A 14,530-nucleotide genomic window follows, 5' to 3' on the forward strand; every position below is an offset into this window, starting at 1 on the left:
CAGCGCTGTGGCATAGTGGGTAAAGCCGCCGCCTGCAGTGCCACCATCCCATATGGGTGCCGGTTCGAGACCTGGCTGCTCCACTTCTGATCCAGCTCTCTGCTATGGCTTGGGAAAGCAGTAGAAGATGGCCCAATTGCTTGGGCCCCTGCACCCACGTGGGAGACCTGGATGAAGCTCCTGGCTCCTGGCTCCTGGGTTCAGATCAGCCTAGCTCCAGCCATAGCAGCCATTTGGGGAGTGAACCAGCAGATTGAAGATCTTTCTCTTTCTCTCTGTATCTCTGCCTTTCAAATAAATCTTTAAAAATTAGCCTGCTGTAGATTTATTCAATTTTGAGTTCTGCCTATGATCGCCTTGGCAGGGCCAGAACAGATGATTTCATGGGCATTATACAGCCATGGACCAGACATTCACCGCCTCTGTTAGAGTGTACTCCTACTTATACATATAAAAATATTGACTGGGATCGGTGCTGTGGCACAGCATGTTAAGCCACCATCTGTAGTGCCAGCATCCCATATGGGCACCGGTTCAAATCCTAGCTGCTCCATTTCCGATCCAGCACCCTGCTAATGCACCTGGGAAAGCAGTGGAGGATGGCCCAAGTGCTTGGTCCCCTGTATCCACACGGGAGACCTGGATGAGGCTCCTGGCTCCTGGCTTCAGCCTGGCCTAGCTCTGGTCATTGCCGCCATTGGGGGAGTGAACCAGTGGGTGGAAGATCTCTTTCTGTCTGCCACTCACTGTAACTCCACTTTTCAAGTAAATTAATAAATCTTTTTTTTAAAGTTGAATATATGTTATGCTAGCAGCAGCCTCTTAAGTCATGTTTACTGTGTCTCTTTAAAAAAAAAGATTTATCTATTTGTTTGAAACGCAGAGTCACAGAGAGATAGAGATCAAGATTAATCTTCCATCTGCTGGTTTACTCCCAAATGTCCCCAGTAGCCGAGTCTGGGCCAGGCTGAAAGCCAAGAACTCCATCTGGTCTCCCACATGTGTGTCAGGGGCCCAAACACTTGGATTATCTTTTGCTGCCTTCCCAGATGTGTTAGTGGAGTAGCCTTCCCAGATTGGACATGGAGTAGCTCAGACTCTAACCAGTACTTTGATACCAGACACTGGTATCACAGGCAGCAACTTAACCCTCTGCACCACAACACTGGTCCCAATTGCATCTCTTGATTGGAACAAGATGCCATGTCAAGTGGCAGACCTATGGCTGGCCCTGTGGCTCACTAGGCTAACCCTCCGCCTTGCGGCGCTGGCACACCGGGTTCTAGTCCCGGTCGGGGTGCCGGATTCTGTCCCGGTTGCCCCTCTTCCAGGCCAGCAGTGCACCGGTCGCAGCGTGCCAGCTGCGCTGGCCATTGGAGGGTGAACCAACGGCAAAGGAAGACCTTTCTCTCTCTCTCTCTCTCTCACTGTCTACTCTGCCTGTCAACAACAAAAAAAAAAGTGGCAGACCTATACCATCTAGGTTTGTGTAAGAACATTCTATGATGTTTGCCTGATGATGAAAATGTCTATTGATATATTGTTCATAGTGTATTTCAGTCATTAAATTATGTGTGTCTGTAATTAAAACTGTGATATTGACCCAGGGGTAGACAAAGAGACCAGTGAAACAGAATAGAGTGCAGAAACAGGTCCACACATACACAGTCACCAGATATACAATCTTGGCGCTACAGTTATTCAGTGGAGAAATAATTTTTTTCTAGTAAATTTTGGTAGCACAATTCTCTATCCATATGGCTAGAAGAAAATTTCACCATTCCTCACATCACCTACAAAAGTTAATTCCATGTAAATCATAGATCTAAAGTGCAAGGTAAAATGGTAAAACAGGAGCAGGCATTTGGCTTAGCAGTTAAGATACTTACATGCCTGTATTGGAGTGCCTGGGTTTGATTCTCAGCTCTTTCTCCTGATTCCATCTTCCTGATGATTCAGACCCTGAGAGCTGTTGGTGATAGCTCAAGTAATTGAGTCGTTCCACTCAAGTGGGAGACCTGAATTGTATTCCTGGCTTCTAGGCCTGGTCTTGGCCCATCCCTGGCCATTGAAGGTATTTGGGAAGTAAACTGGTAGATGGGAGATATTCATTCTGTCTCTCTCTCTTCCTCCACTTCTTCCCTCTCACTCCCTCTCCCTCTCCCTCTCCCTTCCCCTCTCTCTCTCCCTCTCCCCCTGTCCAATAAATAAAGACATTTTTTAAATGGTAAAGCAATAAAAATGATTTCATTGTCTTTGGGAAATGTAAGACCTTTTCATCAAAACTCAAAAGCACTAACCATAAAAGAAAAGATGGATACATTTGATTACATTAAAATTAAGGACTTGTGTTCCTCAAAAGATACCACCAACAGCTGTGAAAAGCAAGCCACAGAGTAGATATTTGTAATACTGAAATGTGTCAAAGAGCTTGTATTCAAACTATCTAAAGAACTCAATGGAGGGTTAGACTTTGAGTTCTTTGGAGATAGTGCAGGCCCTTGGACACGGGGATCCTGAAAGGAGGATAGTGCCAGTTGTAATCAGTTCTCCATGTCTGGGTTCAGCATCCATGGGTTCAATCAATTGTGAATCAGAAATATTTGGAAAAACATTTTACAACTGTTCTGAACATGTACAGGCTCTTGTCATTATTCCCTAGACAATGCAGTATAACAGCTATTTATTTTGCATTTATATTGTATTAGGCATTTTTAAAAAGATTTTATTTATTTATTTGAGAGGTAGAGTTACAGACAGTGAGAGGGAGAGACAGAGACAAAGGTCTTCCATCCGCTGGTTCACTCCCCAAATGACCACAATGGTCGGAGCTGCGCCGATCAGGAGCCAGGAACTTCTTCCGGTCTCGCATGTGGGTACAGGGGCCCAAGGACTTGAGCCATCTTCTAATGGACTAGAACCAGTGCCTATATGGGATGCCAGTGCCGCAGGTGGAGGATTAACCTACTCCGCCACAGCACTGGCCCCATATTGGGCATTATAAGTAATCTAGAGATATTTCATAGTATACAAGAGGATACCCATAGATTACATGCAAATATTACACAGTTTTTTCTAAGGGACTTGAGCATCTGCAGATTTTGGTATCTACAGAGCCTTGAACCCAATCCCCATAGATTCTGAGGGACTGCTGTATTCTTTTTGCCTCTGGTGGTAGGGCCAGGGTGAAGGAGGGAAGTGGAAAAATGGGATTTTAAAAGAAATGTGCTGTCGTAAAGACTCTATCTGAAAATTTTTTTCTCTCAAAAGGACTGGAGGGAACAGCCCATCCCCCCTCAGTAGTATCTGTGAGGACAAATGCAATACTCTCTTGAGGAGAGATGGGCTGTACAGCCTCTCCAGGTCATTTCTCAGTTTCTGCTTGTTCCTACCAGCTCATCCCTAGTTCTTGACTGAGAAGAGGGAGGAAGAGTTCAAGGAATACCCTGGCTTTCCTCCCAGGAGACACAGGATTGGAGATGGGGGAGGGACTCAAGTCATGCCTTTGGAATGGAGCTGGAGAGAGTGTGAGTTATTAATAGGCACTCCTGTGGGGCCTCTCTTCTCCCTTCCCCTGGGATCCCTGTCTGGATGTGGAGGGTTTCCAGGCTGTGGAGCCGGTTTGGTTCCCCTGTTCCCAGTCACCAGACTCAGTCTTTTCTTGTTCCCTCAATTCCTGCTGCTGTCTTGCTCCCCTCCAGCCTCAGTGGTCTCCTGCCTGGTCCTCAAGCATGCCAGGCACATCCGCGCCTTGAGACCTCTGTACGCTGTTCTCTGCCTGGAGCACTCTTCCCTCAGGTATCTGCGTGGCCTGTTCCTTCAGTCCTTTTAGCTCTTTATTTCCTCTCAGAAAAATGTTATTTTCTCAGAGGACTTGGCTGACCATTCTATCTAAAATGTCATCACCTCCCCATACTTCCTATCCCTTTTCTCTGCCTTAGTTTCTCCCTAAAATGCTATATATTTTTCTTCCTCATTTTGATTGTCTGACATTATCACTATAATATAAGCTCAAAACTCAGTGAGGACAAGGGTTTTTTGTTTTTATTTTGTTTGTTGATCACTGCTATATCCCAGAGCCTAGTAGGGTTCTTGGTAATATAGTAGTTGTTCAATACACATTAATTGAATGAGTTAAATAAACATTTATTGAATGTTGACTAGGTGCCAACCCTGTGCTGTGCACCAAGGGGATGTATGATGGAGAAAGATGCAGGCCTAGCCTTGCCCCCAGGGAGCTCACAGTTTCTGCAAGAAGGGACTGCTCAGGAAATAGGTCTGTAGGATCTGCTCTTCTGCTATCCCGATGGCAGTGGGCACACTTGCTTGGGTCCTGTACTCCTGCAGATCCTGATGTGAGATTTGACCACAGGTGTTTGGTTTCCAGGCTTCAGAGTGGGAGTTGAATGGTAGAAATGGTTTCCCTACTCCAGGTTGGCTTCTGCCCTGGAGCCCCATCCCAGCTGCCTGGACCTCCAGCATGGGCCTCATTATAACATGATGGAATTAATGTTGACTGCTCTGGGGCCATGTAGAATGTAAGCACCTGAAGGCAGGGACTGTGACTGTACTGTTCACTGCCCTATTGCCAGCAATTAGGCAAGTTCCTGGATCATACAAGCTGAAAAGCATGATGGTACAAAGACTAGGAGCTGCAGGCCAGCCTGCTTGAATTTGACTCAGCTTTGCCACTTAACTAGCTGCCTAACTCCAGCAAGTCACTTGGTCTTTCTTGTGCTTCCGGTTCCCTGTGCATAAAATAGACAGTAGTAGTACCTATCTTATTGTGGTATCATAAGAATTAAGGGAATTAATATTTGTGTTTACAACAGTGCATGGCATATGGTAAGTGCTTGGAAGAGAAGAAGTGCTAACTACTGTTTGAATGAATGCATGAACTGCAGATGTGGTCATTCTCCTCTCTCCCCAAATACCTGTTCTGAGCTCAAATGTGACTCACCTCCCTTTACTGCTGAGCACTCTAGAATAGCTCAGATGTACAGCACCCACCCTAGATATGCCCAGTGCATTTCCTTTGTGTTCATTTCTGTCCTTTCCTTACTGGATTTCCAGTTGTGACCTATGGCAGTGCTTGGGAGCCCTTGACACCACCAGTTTTCATTTGTTCTGTGAGGGAGCTTGACTTCTCTCCCACTCTGTGGAGTTGAAGCACTAGGCCTTGCTCTCTTTGTGAACAATCTTAGAGCTTATCTTCTGTGGAGCAGGGCTGGACTAGCCCAGTAGAAACCATCTTGGTACTACAGGACATGACGAAGGCATGGTATGTTGGGGAAGATGTGAGGTGACAAGTGTCAGGTTACAGGATCAGAGCATTCTGAACTTCAGCAGTGAGAGTAACCCCATAGCTGAGAGGATGAGCTCTTTCCCAGGGGAAGCTGATGGTGTGATGAGCTGGGGGGTATAGTAGCCCCACTGCTTCATGGGAGTGGGCTAGCCTACAATAGACTCAACCTGAGCTCCACAGTGTTCAGAGATGATCTTCAGGGAGTCCCTGAAGCCCTGGAAATGAAATAAGGTGTGTGTGTTTGTGTGTGTGTGTGTGTGTGTGTGTGTGAACAGATGGGCATTTTTCTGGGGAGAGAATTCATTCATTTCACTTAATTCTCAGAGGGACCCATGAACAAAGAATGGTTGTCACTGCTCTAGTTTCTCAAGATGTAGGAGGCATCATAGCATTATGAAAAATGTATAACCTTACCATCCCATTGTCTAGGTTTTTGCCCTGGCTCTGTCACCTACTGGCTATGTTCTTAGGTATACCAACTTATCTCCTTATACACCCATGTCCTAATCTATAAAAATGCAGATAATATAAGTATAGAAAGTCCTGACTTAACAATGGTTTGACTGAGATTTTTTCAACTTTATTATGGTGTGAAAGATGCACATTCAATAGAAATCATACTTCAAATTCTGATGTTGTCCCAGGCTAGTGCCAACCTGGGCAAGCAGCAGCCACAGCTCCCAGCCAGCCCCACAGTCATGAGGGGAAAGCTCCCACCCACTGCAGTACACTGTGTTGCTAAGCTAGTATATCCTGTAGGTTAGGGGTAGTAAGTGCATTTCTGACTTAGGATATTTTATTTTTAAAGATTTATTTATTTGAAAGGCAGAGTTACAGAGAGAGAGAGAGGCAGAGATAGACAGAGAGATCTTCCATATGCATGTTCACTCCCCAAATGGCCACAATGGCCAGAACTGGGCCAATACAAAGCCAGGAGCCAGGAGCTTCCTCCTGGTCTCCCATGTGGGTGCAGGGGGCCAAGCACTTGAGCCATCTTCTGCTGCTTTCCCAGGCACATTTGGAGCTGGACCAGAAGTAGAGCAGCAGAGACTCGAACTGGCACCCATACGGGATGCCAGCACTGCAGGCAGAGGCTTTATCCCCTGAATTAGGATATTTTAAATGTATGATGGGCTTATCAGGACATAACCCTATTATAAGCCAAGGAACACCTGTACCTGCTTTATAGGGTTCTTGAGAGGAAAACCTCAAGTAATGAGTGCAAAGCCCATAGGTATGTATTACATTGGAGACTCAGAAGATGAGCCATGCTTGTTGTGTGTATGCGTACATGTGTGTGCATGTGTTTCTGAGATTAGGGTATATGGAGTGGAGTGGGGAACAGTAGGAGTTTCTGGAGTTAGTGCCTAGAGATCTGGCAGGCGGTTGAGAAGGGCTGTAAGATTATACTTTCTGGTAGTGATCTGCCCTTGGAAGCTGTGGGCATCCCCATTGTTTCTTCTAAAGTTGGATTGGAAGCAGGACTGACTCCCCTTGCCTCTGGAGTGACTTTAGGATACAGCAAGTTAGCTCCCCTGTAGGCCTGCCATTTACATTCAGAGTCACTAATGAATTGTACAATAAAACCTTTGTTGAAATGTATGCTCAGTGACAAACTTGTGCAGGGAAGCAGGGTGAGGCCCCGCCACAAATGTTGACTGTTCTTGCATTGGATGTTTCCTTTTCCCCCTAAGAGCCATGTTGCCCCTGCCGGTTGTGAAAGTTGTTACTACTTGCCCACAGCTACTCAGGGATCACAAGCTGGCTTCATAAGCAAAGCACAGTTGGGTGCCCATCCCACGAGGTAAGCTCAGCGAATTCTCATTATAACTGCTCTGCCTCATTGTGGGGACACTTTCTTCTCAGAACAGCAAGGCATTGTTCTTGAATGCTCATCCATATAAATCCTATATGTATTTTAAAAGCCTGTTTCCTTGGACAGTGTACTTGTCTATTGTCACTCCAGTATCTGAGAAGCCACTTGTTTTGTTTCATCTTTACAGCGGCATTTTTCCCTCTGTAGATTCAAAATTAATTTTCCTTTGTAATTTTCTACATTTTGTATTTCTCCACTAATTGGGTTTAATCTTGACTCATTTAATTTTTATTCATCTGCTCATAGACCAGTGTTTATCTTCTCCACTGTCGAGCCAAAAATAGTTTTCTAATCGGTTTATAAGATTTTAATATCCACACAATTTTGTTTGCCATCAACAAGACTGTTGTCATTCGCATTAGTAACTACTGTCATAGCAAAAATAATAATTACATAGTGACATCTCTAAATTTAGGTCTTGTTCAAGAAACAGGTAAAAAAAATGGAGAATTTAGGAACATGGTGTCATAATGTTCTTCTATAAACAATATAGACATTGGCTGGTACAAACTAAATCCAAGGAAGGGAGGACAGACCCAAGTGATGAAGGATGAGAGACATCAAAGTCTGAGTGCTGGGCCTGCCATGATGATTTGTTTTCTGTTTTCAACTAAGACCCCAACGCAACTTGGCATTGCTGTTCTGTGTCCCTGATCAGCTGCTCTTTGGTGACCTGAAAGCAACCATTCTGCTCTCGCCAGCCCTTAACCCCAGCAACCCAGCTTTTCAGCAGAAAAACTCATTTCCACTTTCACATAGCAGAATTCAGGCAACAGTGTGAACTCCTTCAGCCTCACATCAACTGGGGTGCGCAGTTTCAACACAAATGCAATGGCGCCCTCTTCCTCTCGCTAGTGGACATTGTCGTGTGCTTCTCTGATCCCTCTTCAGAGGGACTGAAGGACTCAGCGCTTACAGCAGACAGCCCGTAGCAGTCACAACAGCTCCGGGAATGCCTCAGCTGAGGAGGGCTGCTTTGCCCAAGGGCATGCCCCCTTCCCAGGGTATCTTACATCCAAGGAACAACGTATGCAGGGATATAAAGGCCTGGTCCCCTTGTCCCAGCCCCTAGCTTCAACGCTTCCCGCAGGGGCTGAGTGTGGTCACTGCAGCCCAGCATCGCTCTCCTCCAGTGCTGCTTCCCTGCCTCCCTCTTCACATGTGGTGATCCCAAGAGATTCCTTAATAGACCTCCTGCAGGGCAGTCTCCTCTCAGAGTCTGCTTCTTGGGGAACTGAATGTTCCACTCCCTCCTCTCCTTCCCCAGTTTCTCCTCCTGCCCAGGCCGATAGCTGCCTGTGTCTAGTTCCAGCCCCCTTGGACTGTGCTCTACCACCTGTCTCTGCTCTTTCCTGCAGCTTCTGTCTCCCTCACTCTCTTGTCCTCAGCATGTGAACTTGAACAGATGCTGTCAACAAAACCTCCATTCATAGAGTCCCCTCCTGGCTTCTGCTGTTTCTTCCCCTTTGCAGGCTAAGCTTCCTTTTAATTAAAAAAAAATATATATTTAGTTGAAATTATTTACTTGAAAGGCAGAGTTACAGAGAGACAGAGGTAGAGGGGGGGAGAGAAAGAGAGAGAGAAAGATCTTCAATCCACTGGTTCACTCCCCAAATGGTTGTAATGGTTGGAGCTGGGCCGATCTGAAGCCAGGAGCCAGGAGCTTCTTCCAGGTCTCCCACGTGGCCACGAGGGTACAGGGGCCCAAGGACCATGGCCATCTTTCCCAGACCACAGCAGGGAGCTGGATCAGAATTGGAGCAGCCAGGACTTGAACTGGCACCCATATGGGATGCCAGTACTGCAGGCAGTGGCTTTACACACTATGCCACAGCACCAGTCTCTAACACATAAATCTTAAAAAAAAAAAAAAGGAACGGAAGATGGTCCAAGTAGTTGGGCTCATGCCACCCATGTGGGCGACCAGGGTGCAGTTCCAGCTCCTGACTTTGGCCTGGCCCAGCCCTGGCTATAGGCGGCCACTTGAGGAGTGAACCAGCAGGTGGAAGATCCTCATTCTCTCTCTCTCTCTCTCTCTCTCTCTCTCCCTCTCTCCCTCTCTCCCTCTCTCCCTCTCTCCCTCTCTCCCTCTCTCCCTCTCTCCCTCTCTCCCTCTCTCTCCCTCTCTCTCCCTCCCTCTCTCTCTCTCTCTCTTCTCTCTCTCTCTCTCCCTCCCTCCCTCCCTTTCTAACTAATTAACTAAAAGAAAATTTGGAAGAAACTCCTTTAACTGGCACCTCTCTCATCTATCTGGCTCCTGACCACCTGGCTTCCTTACTTTCTATTCTAGCACAACTGGGACAACTTGAAGTGCTTTGACCTCACCTCATTCTCCCGTGTCTCAGGGCCTCCTTCATGCCAGTCCTTCTCTCTGGAATGCTGCCTCATTACTCCCAAGTTACTGTTTCCTCCTCCACCCTTCGTTCAGTCTGCAAGTGTCTTTACCAACTTTCCTGACTCTCTGAGACTTAGGCCCTCACACTGCCCCTCCTCTTTACAGACATCCATTGGACCTCTCACATCCTGCCCAGTGTCTGTCTTTCCAGGTCTTCCCAGCAGTCTGAGTTCCTTGAAGCCAACAGTTCCAGCCTGTAATTCCAGTACCTGGAACAGGGTTTGGCACTTGGCTGTCGCTTGTTAAATGCTTGAAGGGTAAGTGAGTCCATGAGTAGATAGCCGCAGGAGAAAAGACAGAAGGAGCTTGAGGGGAGACAGAAGATGGATGCTCTGTCTCACACCTTCACTCTTTCTCAGTAACTTGTCTTTGGCCTCTGACAGACCCAGATTATCACAAAATACAGCTTGCTTTGGCCACAGCAGACTGATCTTGTAACTCCTCTGCCTTAGGAAAGGAGCACACATGCATCAGCACCGGTGGAGCTCTCCATTGTGGCCAGCGCCGGGCACTGGCACAGCTGCTCAGTGATCATTCCCACCTGTGTCAGTAGCCACACTGGGTCTCTTAAGAGGTGCGATCACCCACCCAAACCTTTGGCTGCCTGACTTATATGGAAAGTGGAGAAGGAATACTAACAATGCTAACTACTACTTCTGCAGCTGCTTTTATTTTTTTTTAAGTTTGATTTGTGTATTTGAAAGGCAGAGTTACAAAGAGAGAGGGAGAGAGACAGATCTTCCATCCACTGGTTCATTTCTCAAATGGCCACAACAGCTGGAATTGGGACTGACCAAAACCAGGATGCAGGAACTCCATCCAGATCTCCCATGTGAATGCACGGGCCCAAGCACTTAGGCCATTTTCTGCTGCTTTCCCAGGTACATTAGCAAGGATCTGGAAAGGAATTGGGGCAGCCAGGACACAAACTGACACCCATATCGGATGCCAACATTACAGGTGTTGGCTTAACCTGCTACACCACAGCGCTGGCCCCTGCAGCTGCTTTTATGACACAGTGATCCCTCAGTATCATTTGGGGACTTGGCTCTGGGACCCCTCTCAGATACCAAAATCTGCAGATGCTCAAGTCCCTTTTAGAAAATAGTGCAGTATTTGCAAATGACCCGAGCACACCCTCCTGTATACTTTAAATCATCTCTAGATGACTTATAACACCCAATCCAATGTAAATGCTGTGTAAATAGTTGTGCTGGGGCCAGCAGCACCGGCATCCCATGTTGGCGCCTGTTCGTGTCCCAGCTGCTCTACTTCTGATCCAGCTCACCACTAATGTGCCTGGGAAAAGAGTGGAAGATGACCCAAGTCCTTGGGCCCCTGCACCCACATGGAAGACCTGGAAGAAACTCCTGGCTCCTGGCTTTGGGTCTGGCCCAGCAGCGGTCATTGCGGCCATTTGGAGAGCGAACCAGCAGATGGAAGATCTCTCTCTCCCTGTGTCTCTCCTCTCTCTCTCTCTCTCTCTCTCTCTCTCTCTCTCTGTAATTGTGCCTTTCAAGTTAATAAATAAATCTTTTTAAAAAATAGTTGTAATGCTGGATTGTTGAAGGAATAGTGACAAGAGAAGAAAAATCTATGCATGTTTGGCATAGATGCAATTTTTTCCCCAAGTATTTTCAAACCGTGGTTGGTTGAATCCAGGGATTCCAGACCTGCAGATACAGAGGGCCGACTGTACAGCATTTCCTACCCCAGGTGCTGCAAAAGAATTCCAGGGATCCTGAGATATTGAAGTTATGCACCTTTAGAGTAGCCCTGGTCACACAGGAAGCCTCTTCCTTTTTATCCCATTTTATTATTTTCTGTGTGGGCTGTGACCTGAAAAAGGTTCATTAGTAGTGTTGAATAATAATCTAATAATTCTGATCAAGTGCTACAAATTTCATGGGTGCCCAACTGGGGCCTTGACATCTTGAATTTATCCATACATTTGCCCCAGTTAAAGCTTTTTCTCATGTTTTAACATCTGGAAGGGGCCTTGTTTAATTTCATCTTACAGATGAGGAAACTGAGGCAGAGCGAGGCACACACTCCAGCATCTTCAGCAACAAATCAAACCTAGTAGGGGTAGCTGGCTTCCAGTGCTAGAGGGGAGCCCACGAAGGCTGTGCAGCCATGGTGCGTTTACATTCTGCCCACAAGGGGTCAGTAGGCTCCACAGGAGCAGAGGGGATCCATGGAGGCCTGCACAATGACAGGTGGAACTGTCCTCCCTAACAGCAGCCCTAGCTCCTGGCTGCACAGCAGCAACCTAAAAGGAAATCCTACCTTAGCACTTCAGGAAGTACTTCTTCGGGTGACAGACTAGAAGTTGCGGCTGGCGAGGGATGTGTTTATCCTGGGAACGCTGTGGAAGTTCCCATGGCCAGCTGCCTTATATTGCCATCTCCGCAGCATGGTGAACTATTTGTAGAGGGCAGTGCCTGTAGATGGGGCAGCTGGTGTACTTGCCCTTGGTCTGGAAGGGTGCAGCCATGTCCACAGGCATTAATTGAAATAAAAATATCACAAGGCTGGAGGGAAGGAGACTTAAAGAGCCAAAATGTAGCATCTGCAGGATGGAGAGTCACACAGAACTGGGTTTGAATTCTAACTCTCTCTTTATTAACTGGGACTTCAAGCAAGTGACTTAACGTCCCTAAGCCTCTCTTTCCTAACTGAAAGAATAGGGAATGGGTAATACCTGCCTTTCCAGGTTGTTCTGAGGATTTGTTCACTCATTCACTTGACACATAGTGGAGTGCCTATCCTGGACTCATTACACTAAGTTCAGGGGATACAATGATTAGACTCAATACATGACCATAGCAAGTGCCAAATTAATAACTTCTTTCTGAAGGTCAGGCCCTGAATTTGGACTAAAATAGCAAGCAGTAGGAAGCATTCTGAACAGAGAAGTAGCAGGGAGAGACCCCACCCCTACCTGCAGTGTGAGGGCAGGGTTGGAAAATGCCAACCCTATCATTCTTATAAGGTTGTTGTGAACATTGTAAAATACAGGAAGAACATGAGGCCTAGGGTTAACAAGTTGTCGGGAATTGAGCCCATGTTACAGCTAGGGGCAGGGACGGGACTGCTCATAAAATCTGTCTTTCCCCTGAGAAGTAGCAGGGGAGAAGGAAGAACCCAAAAGAAGCTTCTGTCTGCTCTCTGGAACTGACAGGCTGACATTTTGCTGATCACCTGGCCTGTCTTTGGGCAATGGTTTCAGGATATGGGACGAAGGTGTGGGCATACATATGCAACAGTGAGAACTCGAGCCAACACATTTAAAGGACTTGAAAATGCAAGAGCAAAAAAATACCACATTATGGTCAAGCCCCAGAGTCCTCTTACTCACAGAAGGGAATTATTGGATGCAAAGACCCACATGTTGTCCTTGAATTCTTCAGTAAGTTGTCAGCCACGAATTTATCCAAATTTCAGAAGCTACAGTATTTCCTTTCAGCCTACCTCACCACTTGGGATGTTTTCTATACATTTTTGTTTCCTCTTAAAGATTCTTTTATTGAATATACACCCTTGCCAAGCTTCAATTGATACTCTTCTTCTGTTTTATCAGAATTCCTTCCCCCGCCTCTCAGATTACACATACCTGTGTTAGTAAGAGCCTCCAACACTAGAAAGGCTGGATGAAACCAGGCCGATCTTTAAAGTAGTCCCCTCATGTCATTTTCTATGTCATAAGTGGATTGAAGATCAGAGAGGTCAAATGACTTGTCAGAGGTCTCACAGCTAAGCAGCAGAAAGAAATGGAAATTCCCAAAGCTAAGTGACTTCTCACTTTAGTTGTATGTGGGTACTTTAAAAAGTTCATGGCAAAATGGAATTAAAAGATAATTTTATTTTGGTGCAAAAAAAAAAAATGAAATACACATAACATGTGTCCTTCTCTGGAGTTCTCTCATTGCTTTTACTCTTTCCATGCCCTTCTCTGATTTCTTTTAATTCTACCCTTCCAGGCCCAAGTTAGCAGCTAGACAAAAGTGGTTTGTCAGATCCAAGGGCAGGAGATGGAGTCACCAAGCCAGCCTTGGTCACCTTCAGGAGAGCCAGTCAGGTTTCGGTTCCATGTGGACATCTTGGAAGTCAGGCGTGGACCTTCCTGCCCAGTACCAAGACAAGATGGAGATGGAGTTGGAGTTCTCTTGGCACCCTACCAAAGGGGAAGCAAGGAACCTGTGCAGAGGGCCGTTTGCAGGCTAAGGTGGACAGGCCTGGCTTCCCAGTGAGGGCCATCTCAAGGTGATATTGTGAGGAAGAAGTTAAACCAGTTGGTTGACGTAGAAGAAACCATTCGTATTTTTTTAAGAAAAATTGATTGCATACCTTCTATGTGCCAGGTGCTGATTAGGTGCCAAGGATACCCCCATGAAGGAGAGAGGCAAAGCCTCTGCCTTTATGGAGCTTACAGCCTAGTGAGAACCCACCCCTGCCCCCCGAAAAAGTTTTTAATTGTTTGGATTTTTGTAAAACACATAGATGTTTTCTAGTCATGTATCTATCCTCTACCAAGTTTTGGTCTCTGGAGGGCCCCTGGGACCTTTGAACCTTTGGTTTCTTGTGTCAAAGTAGTTCTGAACCTTGGGTTTAGCCAGTGCCACCTGTGTTGGTAAATGTTTAACAACTGGCTCTCTGAGGGTGAAATGTGTGTGTGTGTGTATAAGTTAATTATAAGTGTGACTTATATAAAGAAGGCACAGTACATAAAATACACATAGAGCAATAGACAATATTATTTATTATAAATTCCATATGGGCAACTGATTTTCACAGAATGCTTTTGTTGATTTTTGTTCAGCTATTATATCTGTGGTTGCAGTAGATGAAAAAATGTAGTTCTGACATGAATGCTGGTTGATAATTTCACTTGTCTGTAAAACTGTGCAGATGTCAGAACTTCATTGATTCATCAACAATGTGAATGATTTCT

This window comes from Oryctolagus cuniculus, chromosome X (assembly GCF_964237555.1).
Source record: "Oryctolagus cuniculus chromosome X, mOryCun1.1, whole genome shotgun sequence".
Taxonomy (NCBI): Eukaryota; Metazoa; Chordata; class Mammalia; order Lagomorpha; family Leporidae; genus Oryctolagus; species Oryctolagus cuniculus.